Below are 18,919 nucleotides of genomic sequence, written 5' to 3'. Positions count from 1 at the left end.
TTATCGAATCGGACTAAACCAGACTATTATTTGATGAAAGATTGAGAAGATGTTTCACAGGCACGAGAACTCAACTGCGATTGTATACCTTACTCGCTATCGTTCATACCGCGTGACGTCAGAGCGCTCCAGCCAATGGAAGCTTCAACCGCCGGAGTAGCCTACCTTATATTCCAGTTACCTTGATAGGGCATGTCCGGCATTTTCCGGAAATGTGTTAACCCTAGCTGCACCCCTTTCATGAAGCATGATCGCAATGGTTTTGTTGCCTAACACTGGAAGTTTGAATGAGATGACTCGCGGACCATGTTGGGGCTACAGTAACCATAAGCTCGTAAGGATTGACAATCATCCCTATGACAGTTAGTGTACTTGTTCCGGCTCCTGCGCCGCTGGGTTGGACGATCTTCGACTGGAATCTTCGGAGCCGCTGTTTCGCGAGTTATTATGATCAACCTTCGTAGGGAGCCGGCGTCATAAGAACTTGTCATGGCAAGTGAAACTGAACACAATGTGCAGTTTATAAGTTCCTAAATATAGGCACAGCACTAAGCCGTTGAATGGGACATAACGATGGAATCATAGACGCACGCACTTGAGCTGTTTATAACAATACAGTGGGGGCAGAGAAGGGCCTGCATTGCAATGGGCCCGGCAGACACTTCGCGAAATAATAATAATAATAATAATAATAATAATAATAATAATAATAATAATAATAATAATAATAATAATAATAATAATAATAATAATATGTCTAGCTTAATGTCACTCTGCACAGAAATGGCGGCTTGAAATATTTTTTTAAACTTTGTAAACAGAGGAATTGCGCGTATCAGCTGTAAACAACGCTTGCCCTTGCCGTCTGTCGCAACAGCGCGGCACGCTCCTCGCAGAAGACCTGCACCAAATTACAGTGGAAACTTGGATTGCGAGCATAATTCGTTCCGGCAAGATGCTTGTAATCTAAAGCGCTCGTATATCAAAGCAAGTTTTCCGATAAGAAACAATTTAAATGCGGATTATTCGTCCACAACACAAAAATATTTATTCGCATACCATTTCTAAAACAAAATATAACATAAAACAAATTAAAGTGCACTTTGCCTTACAATAGAATCATTTTTGGTGTGAGGGAGACGAGTGATGACATGAGAAGAGTTACTTTGTAGCACGAATTTCACTAACGGAACCACTGCTATCTGTTGGCTCCCTGAAATTGTTTTCTTTTCGTGCACCTTTAATGAGGAACCTGTCCAATGACTGTTGCTTTTGCCTTTTTTTTTTTTTTTTTTTTTTTTTTTTTTTTTGAGGATTTCACTTGAATGTGACATTGCATTGTCATTGAACTTATTCATTGCTCGTACTGCTACATCCATGGTGTTTTTCTACAAAATTTTGCACCGTTTCCCACATTTTGCGCTTCTCACGAATCTCAGTTGAAGTGAGAGATTCCATTGTATTTCCTCCTTCGCTTCCCTGGACGAGATCTCCTCCATAACCTCCTCCCGTTGTTCGCGATGCAGGTCCATCAGTTCCTGGCTATGTTCTTCCACCAGCTCTTGAAAGTCCACGTCATTCACCTCCAGGCCCATAGTCTTCCCTAACGACACAATTTCATCGACAATCGGCGGCTCATTGTCACCAACAATCCCTTCAAGATCACGTCCAAGAACACAGTCAGGTCACAGCTTTCCACAAGCGGAAGTGAGATTTTTCTTGGTGACTCCATCCCATTCTTTATCGATGATCTTCAGACAGTTCACGATGGGGAAATGATTTCTCCCAAACTCTCGGAGGGTAAGGTTTGTTCCTTCGGTCACTTCGAAGCATCGCTGAAATAGTGCTTTGGTTTATAGCTTCTTGAAGTTCGAAATGACTTGCTGATCCATAGGCTGGAGTAGTGGAGTAGTGTTGGGAGAAACGAACTTAACCTTAACGAACTTGAATTCCTCCAGTAAGTCGTCCTCAAGACCTCAAGGCCTCAAGGCCTAGAGGATGAGCAGGAGCATTGTCCATAAACAGCAAGACTTTGAGGGGCAGATTATTTTCTGAAAGGCATTTCTTCACTATTGGACCAAAGTCCCTCGTTCATCCATTCAACAAAGGCACAGAGGAGGGGAAAACGTAGGCAGACGTGACGCTCGTATTGCGGAACCACACTCGCTTATCAAGTTACAATTTATTTCAAATGTTTGCTCGTCTTGCAAAACACTCGTAGACCAAATTACTCGCAATCCGAGGTTACACTGTACTTGTTGTTGTTGTTGTTATTGGGTAATTATTTTGTAACTTTAATTCATTATTACACTACTGTAAGTGACCAGTCCCACCGGAATGCACTGACTGACAGTGACAATGCAACACCAAGGAGGAGTGGTTCGAAAGGGATGAAAGTTGGGGAAAAAACAGAGACGGCACGGATGAATAATTGATGTTTATTTCAAACCGATATGCAGGTTACACAATGCGCACGGCATCGACTCAGTAGGATGTAGGACCACCGCGAGCGGCGATGCACGCAGAAACACGTCGAGGTACAGAGTCAATAAGAGTGCGGATGGTGTCCTGAGAGATGGTTCTCCATTCTCTGCCAACCATTTGCCACAGTTGGTCGTCCGTACGAGGCTGGGGCAGAGTTTGCAAACGGCGTCCAATGAGATCCCACACGTGTTCGATTGGTGAGAGATCCGGAGAGTACGCTGGCCACGGAAGCATCTGTACACCTCGTAGAGCCTGTTGGGAGATGCGAGCAGTGTGTGGGCGGGCATTATCCTGCTGAAACAGAGCATTGGGCAGCCCCTGAAGGTACGGGAGAGCCACCGGCCGCAGCACATGCTGCACGTAGCGGTAGGCATTTAACGTGCCTTGAATACGCACTAGAGGTGACGTGGAATCATACGCAATAGCACCCCAAACCATGATGCCGCGTTGTCTAGCGGTAGGGCGCTCCACAGTTACTGCCGGATTTGACCTTTCTCCACGCCGACGCCACACTCGTCTGCGGTGACTATCACTGACAGAACAGAAGCGTGACTCATCGGAGAACGCGACGTTCCGCCATTCCCTCATCCAAGTCGCTCTAGCCCGGCACCATGCCAGGCGTGCACGTCTATGCTGTGGAGTCAATGGTAGTCTTCTGAGCGGACGCCGGGAGTGCAGGCCTCCTTCAACCAATCGACGGGAAATTGTTCTGGTCGATATTGGAACAGCCAGGGTGTCTTGCACATGCTGAAGAATGGCGGTTGACGTGGCGTGCGGGGCTGCCACCGCTTGGCGGCGGATGCGCCGATCCTCGCGTGCTGACGTCACTCGGGCTGCGCCTGGACCCCTCGCACGTGCCACATGTCCCTGCGCCAACCATCTTCACCACAGGCGCTGCACCGTGGACACATCCCTATGGGTATCGGCTGCGATTTGACGAAGCGACCAACCTGCCCTTCTCAGCCCGATCACCATACCCCTCGTAAAGTCGTCTGTCTGCTGGAAATGCCCCGTTGACGGCGGCCTGGCATTCTTAGCTATACACGTGTCCTGTGGCACACGACAACACGTTCCACAATGACTGTCGGCTGAGAAATCACGGTACGAAGTGGGCCATTCGCCAACGCCGTGTCCCATTTATCGGTCGCTACGTGCGCAGCACAGCGGCGCATTTCACATCATGAGCATACCTCAGTGACGTCAGTCTACCCTGCAATTGGCATAAAGTTCTGACCACTCCTTCTTGGTGTTGCATTTGCTCTGTCAGTCAGTGTATTTCCCAACTGCGATGTGTTTGTTAATAATAATAATAATAATAATAATAATAATAATAATAATAATAATTGTTCCGGGGATACCCGTGGAAAAGAAAGAGGTTAAAAAAAGGTGCCGGGGTGAATGGGTCTATCTACAATATAAAAATTGAATTAAAACTTTAAAAGGTTATATTTCTTTTACAAAAACAAACTTAACAATACTTTTCACTGAGTGAACATAACAACAAAATAGCAATATTGAAACAAGACTTTTACAGTTTCTGGGCTTCAAGCCCCTCGTTTTACAATTCCTGAGCTCCCAGCTCAAATTTACCAAATTGATCACTAATTTAGTTAAGGGCAGAAATCTCCTAATTCAAAGAGGTCTTGCTCCCAAAATACAATTTCTAGCCTTCCAGAGGCACTTGTCAATAAAAACTTTGAAAAAGAGCAAACAGGCTCTCAGTTTCTTACTGCCCACTCAAGCCAATATTACATCAAAATTCACAATCTCTAGTCTCTCAAACCAACATTTACAAATTGAACTTATTTTTACAGGGGTATTTAGTACCCAACCCATGGAAAAAGAACAGGTTAAATAAACTGCCTGAACACAACCTGAATGGAGGCGAACACTGCACTCCAAATAATGACATAAAATCCTACAGGGCTCTCGGCCGATGAAACTGGGGCTATTCCCACACTACTGAGGTGGCTCGGATGGAAATAACTTTAATACATTACAGAAACGAGAGGTTGGGAAAACGCAGCCACCTCAAACCAAGATGAGGGGGAGCTCGAGAGGGTAGCTCACTCTTTACCCCCGATTTACGGTTAAAACTTATGAAATCTTTACCTTTGCCGAAAGAAAATTTACATTTTAGAAAAGTAGGTTACATAGTTAAGATTCGGACCTTCCCCTAAGGTAAAGTTGCGGAGACAGCAAGAAAGATATAATTTATGTGGCCATTACCTTATAGATGTTCTAGCTGCCGACGAAAGAGGCCACCCGCCTCCTGCTTAAACACACACACTCTGAAAGACGACGATCAATTCGCCAAGAAACGTGAAAAGCCGCGGTTTATATACCCTCAGGGAAGGTTCGAGATCATTCAAGACTAATCAGGACACACCCTCTTAATTTTATTGGTTCAAAAGTAACACTCAACATCGAACAAGAAGCCTGTGATAGGTTGAAAATTAATTACAGAAATTTTTCATCGGCCAGATTCAAATCTGGCGGAAGGAAAAAGGAAGTATTGCTAACCCAAAAATAAATAAACATAGGTCAGTTACAAAAACCTGGAAATACAAAACTTCTTTAAATTATAAGTCTTTCACTTTGCACTAGAGTGCATGAACATAGTTGTTAGTGGTGTCATCTGTAGAAAAATGTCCAAACTTCTTAATTTATATCAAAACAAAACAAGGAGAAATTCAGTCAGTTTAGGAAACTGCACAATAACCAAATTACTTAATATTTCATTGGAGACGTCTTCTGATTAAAGTTCCAACTTGTCGTGTTATCAGTTTCACTGTTTGACCAATAGAGGAGCTCATTTAGGCTAGTTTTGAATGCGCGGCGTTGAGGTGTACCTCCCGGTACAATAATAATAATAATAATAATAATAATAATAATAATAATAATAATAATAATAATAATAATAATTCCAGTACGTAAAATCGGAAGTTGAAACAATTTATCCTAAGGTTTTGTAACCGACTTAGCAGAATCCTACTTTAATACTCGGATTTCAACAACGGGTACTCCAGCAATGACACTCTATTGAGATGGGGCATGTTGGAAAAATATAAACACCAAAATTCAAGGCCAAGTAAAACAGGCAAATGCTTAAAAGCTTGTTAGGACTCTATTGGAGGAGAGAGAGGCCACCAGCGTTTGATATGATGTTTCCTGTCGTATTAGAGAAGTTGAAATCTGATCCTGACACTTGCTGGTCGGGTGTTGTCGAATTGGTCCGATGGTTATAGGAATTTTGAGATCAACCATTTAGTGTGGTCGAACTGGTCCAGTGGTTAGGACAGGGGGTGCAGTCGAACTGGTCCGACGCTATAATCATCTTCTCATCTTACCATCTTCTAATATATTACACCAACTGTCCCAATGAAATGACACAGGACAATATAGTAAAGATATGTAGCGGCATTTCGGCCTTATCAAATAACATATCTATGTACTGCCCTCTAGGTTAGGTTAGCCACTTTTGACCCGATTGTGTCTTGTCACATTTTGAATATCCAAACCTCTCAAAAAACCACTAACTTAAGACCTCTCTCACTTAACGTGGGAAGCATTGGACACTTCTACTCGCACTGCACTGCTCTGAGACTGGCTAAGAACTGACGCTGAGTCTAGTGAAATTAGGCAGTTGTTGAGGTATAGGCATTGAACTATAGGTAATACTGGAATGCTGACTGTATAGTGGTAGCTCTCGCAGAAAACTGCTTCCTGTTCCTTGGCTGGTCACGCCCCCTCGTGTACGGCAAAGTTGACAAGATACAGAGCGTGGAAGTTAGCTGATGTGTTGTGTTTGATAGACTCTTTTGGAAATATCTGACCGTACGTCAAATTTGTGACACAATCAAGATGCGTATTTATTGTGTAGCGTACGGTTAAAACTAAAAGACAGCAGAAGGAAGCAGATAGGAACTCACAAAAGCTTCGTTTCCACAGGTAAGCAGTCTAAGAACTATCTCACTGCAAAGAAATAAATATGGTATTTTAAAACGATAGTTACTATTTTCTTCCGGTTTGGCTCTTGTCATTAAGTATTCTATGTTTATGGATATATCTCACATGATATTTTGGCATATTAAATGTCGTACGTTACGTTTTATAGGTTATAGTCAGAATGATATTGTTACCAGTATAGAATTTATAAGTTCAATTGCAGATTTCCGTGGAAACGTCCGGAAATATTTTAAAAGTGGGTTATAGCTGTGTGAAGGATACATTGGACCCTAACAAATTGGGGGATGTTCGATACATTTTCAACTTCTTTGAAATAATTTCAGAAGAGATTAAAGAAACAACTGATAGGAAGCCCTAAATGCAGATCAATGGTGATTGATTATTTTGTACCGAGCTCGATAGCTGCAGTCGCTTAAGTGCGGCCAGTATCCAGTAATCGGGAGATAGTTGGTTCGAACCCCACTGTCGGCAGCCCTGAAGATGGCTTTCTGTGGTTTACCATCTTCACACCAGGCAAATGCTGGGGCTGTACCTTAATTAAGGCCACGGCCGCTTCCTTCCCAGTCGTACGCCTTTCCCATCCTATCGTCGCCATAAGACCTATCTGTGTCGGTGCGACGTAAAGCAAATAGAAAAAAAAAAAATTTTGTAAAGTGTATATATTTTGTTTTTTAAGTGTATATTCCAATGTGAAGTTGTGTATTGTATATGAATGTATACACGCATACGTATGCTGCCTTTGTCCTGATAATAAATATGGTTCAAAAACTGATTTCAGTGTATTTTCAATTGACCGTCATTCGCAGATATTTCCCGTCTAAATCACTAACGGTAGACAATAATTTTGTGTGTATGTGTTTCGTTTGTGTGGCGACTATTTTATTGCCTTTCTAGTGTAGGTATTGGTCTCGAAAGCCAAGAATAACGGCTGAGAGGATTCGTCGCGCTGACCCCACGACACCTCCTAATCTGCAGGCCTTAGGACTGAACAGTGGTCGCTTGGTACGCCCTGGCCCTTCGAGGCTGTTGCGCCAGTGGTTTGGTACCTTTTTAGTGTAGATATATGCATTTACTGTCTTATGATCTCTTAAAAAAAAACCGTTTGAGAATAATCAGGCCTAGAATATATTTACATTTTATCCAATATTCCTAGCCATTTTCAGTTTCAAATTGCTATTAGTCCTCTGAAATATATATACATCACCGTAAATCAGGTGAAATTTGCAGGAGAAATTCCGCCTAAATGTTTAAAATTCGCTAAGATACCTGTGTCTTGTCACATGTCGCCCCAGAAGTCGCACTTCGCTCCCATACAGTCAGCGTTCCAGTATTACCTACAGTTCAGTGGGTATAGGTTAGTAACCTAGTCGTGAATTCCTGCCTCTAACTGCCAACTACCCGTCGGACCAGTTCAACAGCGACCTTTCGTCATGGAAGAAAAATACTGTATCTTTGAAATGTTTTGACCGTCGGACCAGTTCGGTACTACTCTTCCTGGACAACTGCGGTACCTGAGTAATGCAAAATGCTGGACGTGCTGTCACAAGCTGCATGCAGGTCTGAACGCGAACATCCACATGGAGCGAATGCATCATACGGTTAAATACATCTCTCTCCAAGGAGAGCCTGTGAAACACTTACATAAAGCAATATTTTTGTTAAAGACAAGCTCTTTGGCAGGCTTATTGTGCTTACAAAAGGGAAGCTGACAAACCAAATGAAGGACATTCGTCGTAGACACAAATCAAGCTTGCATACAGCCAAGGGTCTGATTGTGGTTGTAAAATACAGTACCATCCTCCTCTAAAGTGGCAGAGATGTATTTTGTATAGGATAGTGATCTACAGTGAATGTAGCACGATTCCTGTGCATGCATTGATTCCAGCATTGAAAGGAATACGTGTGAGCACATACACAGTGAATGCCAAATTGAAACCGGCAGTGAACACCGTGCAGAAATACTGTCGATATTGATGGACTGTGAGGAGGCTTGTCCTGTGAATGAGAAGGACGAAATACTAGCCCGGGTCGCAAAAAGGAAAGGGGTAAGAGTTATTTTCCCTTATCAGAACAAAAAAGGGCGTAAATGTTGGAATTAATTATGGGGATTTCCACAACAAGGGAAGTTGACATTCTTAAGAAACACACCGCATACTTAAAGGCGACATTAACAGCAGTTTGCAACCAAAATGAGCAAGCCGGACATGGCCAAAAACAGAACAATTGTTCCACAATGAAGGCTATTTTCTACAAAGTAAAGAAAAATGTCCCATCACATTTCTTACCTGTTGCCAAGCCTGATGTAGCGGAAGCTCACGTCCTCGTGGTCTCTTTGCTGCAACAGAGAGAACCAGCAGTTAGTGGCACTGTGGATTGTCAATATCCGACATGAAGGCGTGTATTGTATATTTATCTAGATGTTTATGTTAAATGACCCATTAGCTTAACGAGTTAAGTTATTCTGAGTGAATCGTCGCCCATTATTCTTTGGAACTCCAGTGTGTCCGTTGTTAAGTGACTGAAGCCACAGGACGACTATTCTCTGTGATTAGCCTAACTAAATATTGAAAAAAAAAAAATGAAATGGCGTACGGATTTTAGTGCCGGAATGTGTCCGAGGACGTTGGCTCTCCAGGTGCAGGTCTTTTGATTTGACACCCGTAGGCGACCTGCGCGTCGTGATGGGTATGAAATGATGATGAAGACGACACATACACCCAGCCCCCGTGCCAGCGAAATTAACCAATTATGGTTAAAATTCCCGACCCTGTCGGGAATGGAACCCGGGGCCCCTGTAACCAAAGGCCAACACGCTAACCATTTAGCCATGGAGCCGGACAAATTGAAGCTCTTAAATTGGTGGACGTATCGATCATGAAAGTGTGTACAGTTTTCATGTTATTTATTTGTATGTGTATCTGTAACATTGTCTGGTGACCAATTGGAATATGATTTATATTAACAGACAAAAATCAAAGTCATCTCTCGGTGTGATAGAGTGGTCAGCTTTACGCCCCCAGGAATTACTCAATCTTGGTGTAGGCTGAGTGAACCTCAGGATCATATGCACTTCCCAAAGTGGAAATCTCGTTTCTTAAAGGTTTCAACTTCCTGACGGGGAAACATATTAACCCTAGAACTTTTTCCGGTTTATCTATGAAATGCTGAAGTAATTTCCTTTAACGCACAGAATAAAATAAACCAGTTCAGAAAGCACATTTTATCATGCATTAGGCTAGTATAAAGCAAAAAACTAGTCTAGGCTACATACTTCTGATATAAATAAGAAAGTCATTGTCAGTATTTTGAACTAATCATAATTATTCTTGAATAAGAAATTATTGACTTGTCTGCACACAAAATTTTTCTCAAAAATGTGATACTCGCAAAGTTTAAAGTGTCTTATTCATTATTCAAGAAGCAGTTTTCAACTAGTGATGGGAGTATTCGAGACCAAAATGTCAAAGAATTCGATTCTTAAAAGTTCTCGAGATATCTGGAATCCTGATAAAAGTATTCGAATACTTCCGCTCGAGGCATTCAGTAACGATGATAACATTGGTGTCTATACAGTATCCGAGAACAGCCAGGATAGTAGCGCCATCCCTGGACGTAACTCAGAACCTCTGTACTCATGATGGGGGTAAGGAGAGTAATGCATCTCATACGAGTATGTACGTAAGATGTATTCGAATGCTTCTCTCAGACGGAACAACGAGAAGTTCTCGAATACTTATAATCTTGCTGAGGTTGGTGGTGATTATTGTTTTAAGAGGAAGTACAACTAGGCAACCATCCTCTATATAACACTAATCAGAGGAAAAATATGGAAGGGGTCCGACACTTCGAAAAATGAAGATATCGGCCAAAAGAAGACAAGGGCCACGAAGGGCGTGAAAATGAAAGACTCCCTAGCCCTCGCAAACCTAATATTGTCGGGGTCGGAAAAGAACAAGAGTTGACCAAGAGAGGTTGGATAGGATAGATGAAAGTGAGGAGCCTGGCACAAGTAAGTGGAAGCGATGTCAGGACTCAGCTAAGGGCCCCGTGGTTGTCAACCCACGGTCCAAAGTTCAGAGCCCCTTGGGCCCCTTTTAGTCGCCTCTTACGACAGGCAGGGGTTACCGTGGGTGTTATTCTTATACGTCAATATGAAATTGTTTGCTAAGGAGAAATGAAATGCTGTTTTTTTTATTTGCTTCACATCACACCAACACACAACATAAGTCTTACTGCGACGATGGGATAGGAAACGGCCAGGAGCGGGCATGACGTGGCCATGGACTTAATTAAGGTTCAGTCCCAGCATTTTCTTGGGGTAAAAAATGGGGAAACCACGGAAAACCATCTTCAGGGCTACCGACAGTGGGATTCGAACCCACTCTCTGCCGAATGCAAACTGACAACGTCGTGCCCCGACCCCCGTGGCCGCTCTTTCGATGAAATCAAATGTTAGTTAACTCATTTGATATCTAATATTAATTTATATGAGTGAATATACAACAACCAATGGTGTGATATCAAACTTATATAAAATAGCTGCAATTTAAAATTCCTTATATAGTCGTCAACTATTATCTGCGCACTTTTTAGTGATAGATTTACCCTCTAGTGCTGAAGCTGTCGACTTCGGTTATCTTCGAGATTCGTATTGGCAACCTTTGAAACACAAACTAAGAATCGCTTATCATCGCTGTGCGCCATCTGGCGTACACTTTAAGTACTCGTACTGTTGTTGCACGGCCGACTGGATCGCTCGCTGCGCTCCTTATACCGGCCTTGACAATCGCTTGTGAAGCCCGGCATAAATCTGTAATTGGAAAGTTTCACCGTAATGCCGCTGGAGCGCTGGCCTACTACCCACTGACAGGCAGCTGTATATCGCAAATTGCCGCATTTCCAGTTTTATTTATATGGTTTTGCTGTCGTAAATGTTGGCAATGTGTTCACAATGAGGTGCTTGTTGGCTTCATATGGAAATCTGATAGTTATGCGCTAGTGAGTTTATTTTTTATTGTGTAGTGTGGTGATTATATTTTTTAAATTGTGTATACAAATCTTGGAATTTGTGACATTCCTGTGCACCTTTTCGTACTTCGAGCAGAAATTTTATGGAAACAAGAACAAAGTGATTTCTCGCTGTAACTTCGTCCTGAACAAGGATTTTAATTTATGCGCTAATTCGTTTTTTAATGGTGTGGTGATTTCCTTTTCTTTAACTGTATTAGGAAATATTCGAATATATATTGCTGTGTGCATTTTTTGTATTCCGAACAGGCAAAATAGAGCTAAGGGACACTGTCATTTCACGAATTCTCTGTAGACCAGGACAAAACTACGAAGTGGCTAAAAGCAGGTAGCATTCTCGTCTTAGTTTTACGTTTCTATTTCGGGTATTTACCTTCGTTCTTTCTTTCTTTCTTTCTTTCTTTCTTTCTTTCTTTCTTTCTTTCTTTTTTTCTCTGTTTACCCCTCCAAGGTTGGCTTTTCTCTCGGACTCAGTGAGGGATCCTACCTCTACTACCTCAAGGGTAGTGTCCTGGAGCGTGAGACTGCGGGTCGGGGGATACAACTGGGAAGGATGACCAGTAGCTCGCCCAGGTGGCCCCAACTTCTATGCTGAACAGGGTGGGTCAGCGTACTGGCCTTCGGTTCAGAGGGTGCCGGGTTCGATTCCCGGCCGGGTCGGGGATTTTAACCTTCATTGGTTAATTCCAATGGCCCGGGGGCTGGGTGTTTGTGCTGTCCCTAACATCCTTGCAACTCACACACCACACATAACACTATCCTCCACCACAATAACACGCAGTTACTTACACATGGCAGATGCCGCCCACCCTCATCGGAGGGTCTGCCTTACAAGGGCTGCACTCGGCTTGAAATAGCCACACGAAATTATATTATCGAGCAGAGAACAGTTTACAATTTATTTACTCAACATACTTTTCTCTCACTGAATTTTTATTTAAAATTCTTCTTCTTATCATTATTCTTTATTCCGCTATTTGTTTTATGTCGCACCGACACAGATAGGTCTTATGACGCCGATGGAATAGGAAAGGGCTAGCAGTGGGAAGGAACCGGCCGTGGCCTTAATTAAGGTACAGCCTTATGTGAAAATGGGAAATCATGGAAAACCATCTGCAGGGCTGCCGACAGTGGGGTTCGAACCCACTATCTCCCGGAGGCAAGCTCACAGCTGCACGCCGCGCGGCCATCTTGTTCCACCCTACTGCATTTCAAGTAAAAATTATTGTCTGAATTTAGCACGGCCAACTTGCCCGGTATTTAATATTCTACTGAAAGGTATGAATGAAATAAAATCTGAAACTATATATATTGAAACAAAAAATTTAAACATGTTTGAGTCAAAACATTTATGTTATGCATACAACGAATATGGAAAAAGTAAGACTTTTATGTTTTGTCCAGCCCTCTTCCTGAGCAACGCTTGAAGAATGTTAAAACTCTAATTGAACAATGACTCTTAATCTCAATATTAACACCAGAAGACAAAAGTATTGTGGTAAGTTCTGCTATGTATCTAAATGCCATGACAATAAAAACGATTACTATTATTCCTCACAATTAAGGAACGTCAGTTGGACTACTCCACCCTCCGCAGTTTCATTTCACGACGTTATTTTGGCACATATCAATGTAAGGAGCCTTTAGGATTAATCATTTTAACAATATTAGTCAATGTAACATACTATTTTATTCCCTAAATTAAGATACATCGGCAATCAGAGTCAATATCAGAACGTCAGCTGGACTAAGTCATCTCCCCACAGTTTCATTTCCCGACATCATTTTGACACATATCAACGAAAGTAACCTTTAGGATTAATCATTTTAACAGTATTAACCTATGTAACATTCTCCATAACTCTAAATTGCGATAAATCGGCAAATAAAGTCAATATATTTTCCATAAACAAGTATGCATTTCCACCGCAAATAGGTCGGCCGCCAGCGCCACGTGTCGAGCTGTGCAACTACTCCGATTACAGTGCGTGGACCCGATTGTCAAGGCCGGTAAGGAGCTAGAGCGACGCATCAAGTCGGCCGTGGTTGTTGTTTACACAGCAAAGCCAAACTATAGAATTCATGCTAGGAACACGTTTCGCAATGGGAAATGTTATATAGTATTAAATATTGTGAGTGTGACACAGTTGTTTGCTTAAAATAATAAAGGTTTATAAAATTCATATCGATCGATCATATTATCGATTCAATTCAGATTTCATTTCCATTCATTGGCAGTATTAACGGAACCCTTCTTACTTCTCCAACGAGTACAAAAATCTATCACTAAAAAGTGCGCGGATAATATCTTAATATACATCGTACAAGGCTAGTATTTATTAAAAGCGCTTCCTGGACACCGAATTATTCCTGATGTTCAGAATTCACTTACGTTTCAGTTCCTTGAGTTATATAAGATACGAGAACTTGATTTCGAATTCAAGTTTCGATTCTGCCCATCACTATTTTCAACTAGCCTATTTCTGTTTGTTAAAATAAATCTAAATGTTGATTATTTTTGCCAATCTGCTCAATCTCAACATGAAAGTACCTCCACTTCTGCTAGCCTACGATCGTCATTTATTTCTCAAAGGTTCTCAAACCGAAAGATAAAAATACCCGAAATCAGCATGACTTGATATTAGTGCCATCTGGCTGTTTCTGACTTGAAACAGCACTCCGTCTCCCTGAGGGGTTAACAGATAGTGAAAGTGATTAACAGAATATTAATGAAAGCTCTAAACGCGCTGTCTCGTCCATCATTTCCTCCGTTGCTGTTCGGGTACTCAAAGCCACAGGACGGTGTAGTCGTCTCTAAGAAAGGAAAAGTTGGAGCGAACATGCTTGGAGCCGCTCTGAACGAACTTAGAGATGATTCTCAACTGACCATTCTCTCCTGTGGTGGCAGCTAATCACACTAACGACTACACAAACGAGGTGGACGAAGGAAATACTAAATGATTTTTAATTGTATAATCACGCCACACTGTTATTTAATTGTATTACATAATTATGTAATATTGTCTCTTTGGTGAAAGTTTTATTGTATAGTATAGAATCAAAATCTCAATAAACAATTATTTCTGTTATGATTGGATTTTTCCCCTCCCCCTTCTAATTCCCAATCTCCGCTAGTGCAGAGGACGGACTACAGGTGACCGTGTGTTCATTAAAATCAATGTCATTGACCTGTCACATCGAAATGAACTCATTACGTCGTTTCCCATTTTCACATCAGGCTGTACCTTAATTAAGGCCACGGCTGATTTCTTCCCACTCATAGCCCTTTCCTATCCCATCGTCGCCATTAGACATATCTGTGTCCCTGAGACGTAAAGCAAGTTGTTAACAATAATACAATATTTTCCATTAATTTTTAAATGACCGTGCTCCAGAAAGTCCCACCTTCACTCCGTTTTGTATATGCTCCTATTTCAATAAAAAACAATTTACAGTTGGCAACACTAACTGCCTGCAAAACAACGGAAAGTTAACATTTGCCTCAAGAATAGACTCCAGCATGCTGTAAACTGTATGTAAATTTCTATGTGATGATGTCATGTTCTAATGCAACGCTCAGTCCACTGTAAGATAAATTGTATTAAGGCATCTGAATTATTTAAGACCTGTGCTTCGCTACGGGATTCTCAAAAAGACTGACTTTGTGGTTTTCCTAACTGAAGTCAGCATAGGTCATTACAAAAACGTCAGTAGGAATGGAGTGATGAAAAGCAAAGTTATCACATAAAATGCTCGATCAAATGAAAAACTGCACATTTTCTCACTTTTAACGAACAGTACCTACTACGGTGCCGATCTAACAGTCCAAAGTTCCAGAGCTGGATCCGGCTCCATGGCTAAATGGTTAGCGTGCTGGCCTTTGGTCACAGGGGTCCCGGGGTTCGATTCCCGGCAGGGCCGGGAATTTTAATCATCATTGGTTAATTTCGCCTGCACGGGGGTTGGGTGTATGTGTCGTCTTCATCATCATTTCATCCTCATCACGATGCGCAGGGCGCCTACGGGTGTCAGAATAAAAGACCTGCACCTGGCGAGCCGAACATGTAGCCTATTCGGACCCTCCCGGCACTAAAAGCCATACGACATTTCATTTTTTCCAGAGCTGGAATGACCAGGCCGCAGGCAACCGTAAACACTCTTCTGCCAATACTCCGTTAAATATACACACTGCTCACTCCAATCAGTGCCTCAGAGTAGGGATTGAATAGCTCGAATGCTATGATGAACCAGTGTGTTACATGCCAGTAGTAGGCTATCGGAAAATTTATGAAACAGAGAAGTGGCATGCTAAAGAAGAAAGTTACCTAATTCCACAGCTAATTCCCGCCAATATTTAGGCAGACTGTTACACTCGTACGACTGGGCGAGTTGGCCATGTGGTTAGGGACGCGCAACTGTGAGCTTGCGTCCGGGAGATAGTGAATTCGAATCCCACTCTCGGCAGCCCTGAAGATGTTATTCCGTGGATTCCCATTTTCACACCTGGCAAATGCTGCGGCTGTACCTTAATTAAGGCCAAGGCTGCTTCCTTCACACTCATAGCCCTTTCCTATCCCATCGTCGCCATAAGACCTAACTCTGTCGGTGCGACGTAAGGAAAATTAAAAAAAATACTCGTTACGCCCTAAACTACCATTTCGTTCAGCGTGAATAACATTATTTATGGCCTGGTTTATAGCGGCTTATTCCCCGACTTTGCATACCGATTTTCATTAAGATAGGACCACTAATAACATAACCATATCTAACCATATCTATCGGAGATGAGTGGCAACAGAAGACAAAGCACATCACAACAAGCAATGGTCAATGTAATGTTATTGTTGATCAATTTTATGAGCTGTCGGTATTATAGGCCTTCACATTTAGTTTTCTTTCAACTCTGTGATATTAGGGCGTCTTATAAAATTATTTATAGCATAGACTGTAGTTCTTTATTCTCCGACTTTATATACCGATTTTCATTAAATCCTGTTTAACCATTTTCTCGTGACTCGGCGCTGATAAGGACTTAGTAACAAAAATCCAAATTCATGAATATTTCTGATCATAGCCGGTATGGTAACAATGTATAATACATAAATGATCGGAAAGATAAGTCTTTATCGATACGACCACTAACAACATAATTATTTGGGAATTACATTTTAGGCCTACCCCTAAACTACCATTTCTTTCAGCGTGAATAACATTATGAATGGCCTAGATTATAGCGACTTATTCCCCGACTTTGCATACCGATTTTCATTAAGATAGGACCACTAATAATAGACTATAAATATTTGAGATTTCCATTGTAGGCCTTCCCCTAAACTATAATTTTTCTCAGCGTGAATACAATAATTTACGGCCTAGATGGTAGCGACTTATTCCTCGACTTCCCCTACTGATTTTCGTTAAGATACGACCATTAATAACAAATATTTGAGAATTAAATTTTAGGCCTTCCCCTAAACTACCATTTCACTCAGCGTGAGTAAAATTATTTATGGCCTAGATTATAGTAACTAATTTCCCGACTTTGCATACCGATTTTCATTAAATTCTCTTCAGCCGTTTTTCCGTGATGCGTGTACATACATACATACATACATACATACAGACAGACAGACAGACAGACAGACAGAAATTACAGAAAAGTAAAAAGTGAATTTCCTTGTTACTGTGGGCACGACTGATACAGAAATCACAGAGACTTACAATAATTGAAAATCTTACACCTTTTTTATACTTTTTATTTGCTTTTTTAGCAAATTAGTTAATTATAAACAGTACACGTTTCGTTCTTATTTGAGAACATCTTCAGCTGTTGTATAGCTTAGGTGAATCACTCAATTTTTGAGTACATTATTTGCAGGTACCTTGTTCCTCTTAAAAACTAGTTGAATATAAATTGAATTAAAATGATATTATAACAGTGTGGTGGTTAATGGGTAGTGAAATGAGATAGGATGAATACATAGCCTACTTAAGAAACTATATCTATTCATTTGAATACTGTAGTTGTTGTTAAAAGTTTCAAACTCTGTTTCACTAAAAAATTTCTGTCTTCCAGTTAAAAGGATTTTTTAAAAATGTATGACTCCTTCACACTGTTCTAAATATTGTTGAATGTTCACTTCTTTCACTTCTTCCAGGTTGGCTGTTAATTATTTTGAGCTTGCTTAATGTGTCTTAAATTGAGTTTAATGCGGAATTTTGAAGCTAACTATGTATTCATCCTATCTCATTTCACCAACCATTAACCACCACATTGTTTTAATATCATTTTAATTCAATTTATATTCAAATAGTTTTTAAGGGGAACAAAGTACCAGCAAATAATGTACTCAAAAATTCAGTGATTCACCTAAGCTAAATGAAACTTTAGGCAAAATAAACAACACAGACAATAAAAGGATGAATAAGAACGAGCCTCCGCCATTTCGTGGATGAAGCCTTGACAGTAAGCGACACGCCTCCTCCCCTCTCCACAGCCTTGCCTCCCCGGAAGGCGGAGCAAACATCGGAACACACACATCATTATTATACAAGGCGTAAAGCAGCGCCAAACGTAGCTCCTCCAGAGTCACGGTAGAATTGGAGTTTAACAACAGTAAGGTATGGAACCATTTTATACATTAAGTTACTTTGTAAAGACATATGTTTTCATTATAAAAGCAAATCTCTCTTTTCCTCATTTCATTTCAGAAATTGAGACGAAGCTCCCTTCTCAATTAGTGAACGGCAATCAGCTTCAAAGACACATTAAGTAAGTTCAAAATAAATAACAGCCAACCTGGAAGGAGTGAAAGAAGTGAACATTCAACAATATTTAGAACACTGCCGAGGAGTCATACATTAAAAAAACAAAACCTTTTAATTGGAAGACAAACAGATATTTTTTAGTGAAACAGAGTTTGAAACTTTTAACACGGACAATGAAGTTGATTACTTGCAATGATACAGAAATACATTCTTTCTAAATTCAGAGCAGTGTACAGACAAAACTCTTATTTTATATATAGGGTATATAGATGTGTCTGAATTTGTATATCAACGTGCTGTATTTACAATGGTAAGATAATAGTAAATAGTCCGCTAAATCGTAGTGTAAAATTTTGAAATACGTGTGCATTTGTATATGATGATGCTGGATTTAGAATGTTAAACTAGTAGTACCTCTATCTTGTATTCTTGTTGTTGATGGGTAATTATGTTTTTAGTTTATTATCACACTACTGTAAGAGACCATTGCCGCCACGATGTTTCCCAATTGCGATATATCTGTAAATAATAGGCCTTATAAATAATAATAATAATAATAATAATAATAATAATAATAATAATAATAATAATAATAATAATAATAATAATAATAATAATAATAATAATAATATACGTTCCCGACCGAAAATGCCACTTAAATCGAGTGTGA

The 18,919-nt window shown here is 40.8% G+C and overlaps 2 protein-coding genes across 5 annotated transcripts in view; one reads left to right on the top strand and one right to left on the bottom strand.

Annotated features, from left to right (window-relative positions):
- The window catches only part of LOC136885771 (gastrula zinc finger protein XlCGF57.1-like), a 712,640-nt gene that overhangs the window by 396,410 nt on the left and 297,311 nt on the right, over positions 1-18,919 (bottom strand). For all 4 annotated transcript variants that reach the window (XR_011018961.1, XR_011018963.1, XR_011018962.1 and 1 more), the window contains one exon: positions 8,739-8,788. The gene's annotated coding sequence lies outside the window, so the exon portion shown is untranslated. The remainder of the gene's footprint in view (positions 1-8,738; positions 8,789-18,919) is intronic.
- The window catches only part of LOC136885770 (uncharacterized), a 40,955-nt gene that overhangs the window by 3,227 nt on the left and 18,809 nt on the right, over positions 1-18,919 (top strand). The gene's annotated exons all lie outside the window — the stretch shown is intronic.

Source organism: Anabrus simplex, chromosome 14 (genome assembly GCF_040414725.1).
Source record: "Anabrus simplex isolate iqAnaSimp1 chromosome 14, ASM4041472v1, whole genome shotgun sequence".
NCBI classification, from domain to species: domain Eukaryota; kingdom Metazoa; phylum Arthropoda; class Insecta; order Orthoptera; family Tettigoniidae; genus Anabrus; species Anabrus simplex.
The sequence above is the reverse complement of the archived record's forward strand: the minus strand, read 5'-3'. Positions and strand labels throughout refer to the sequence as shown.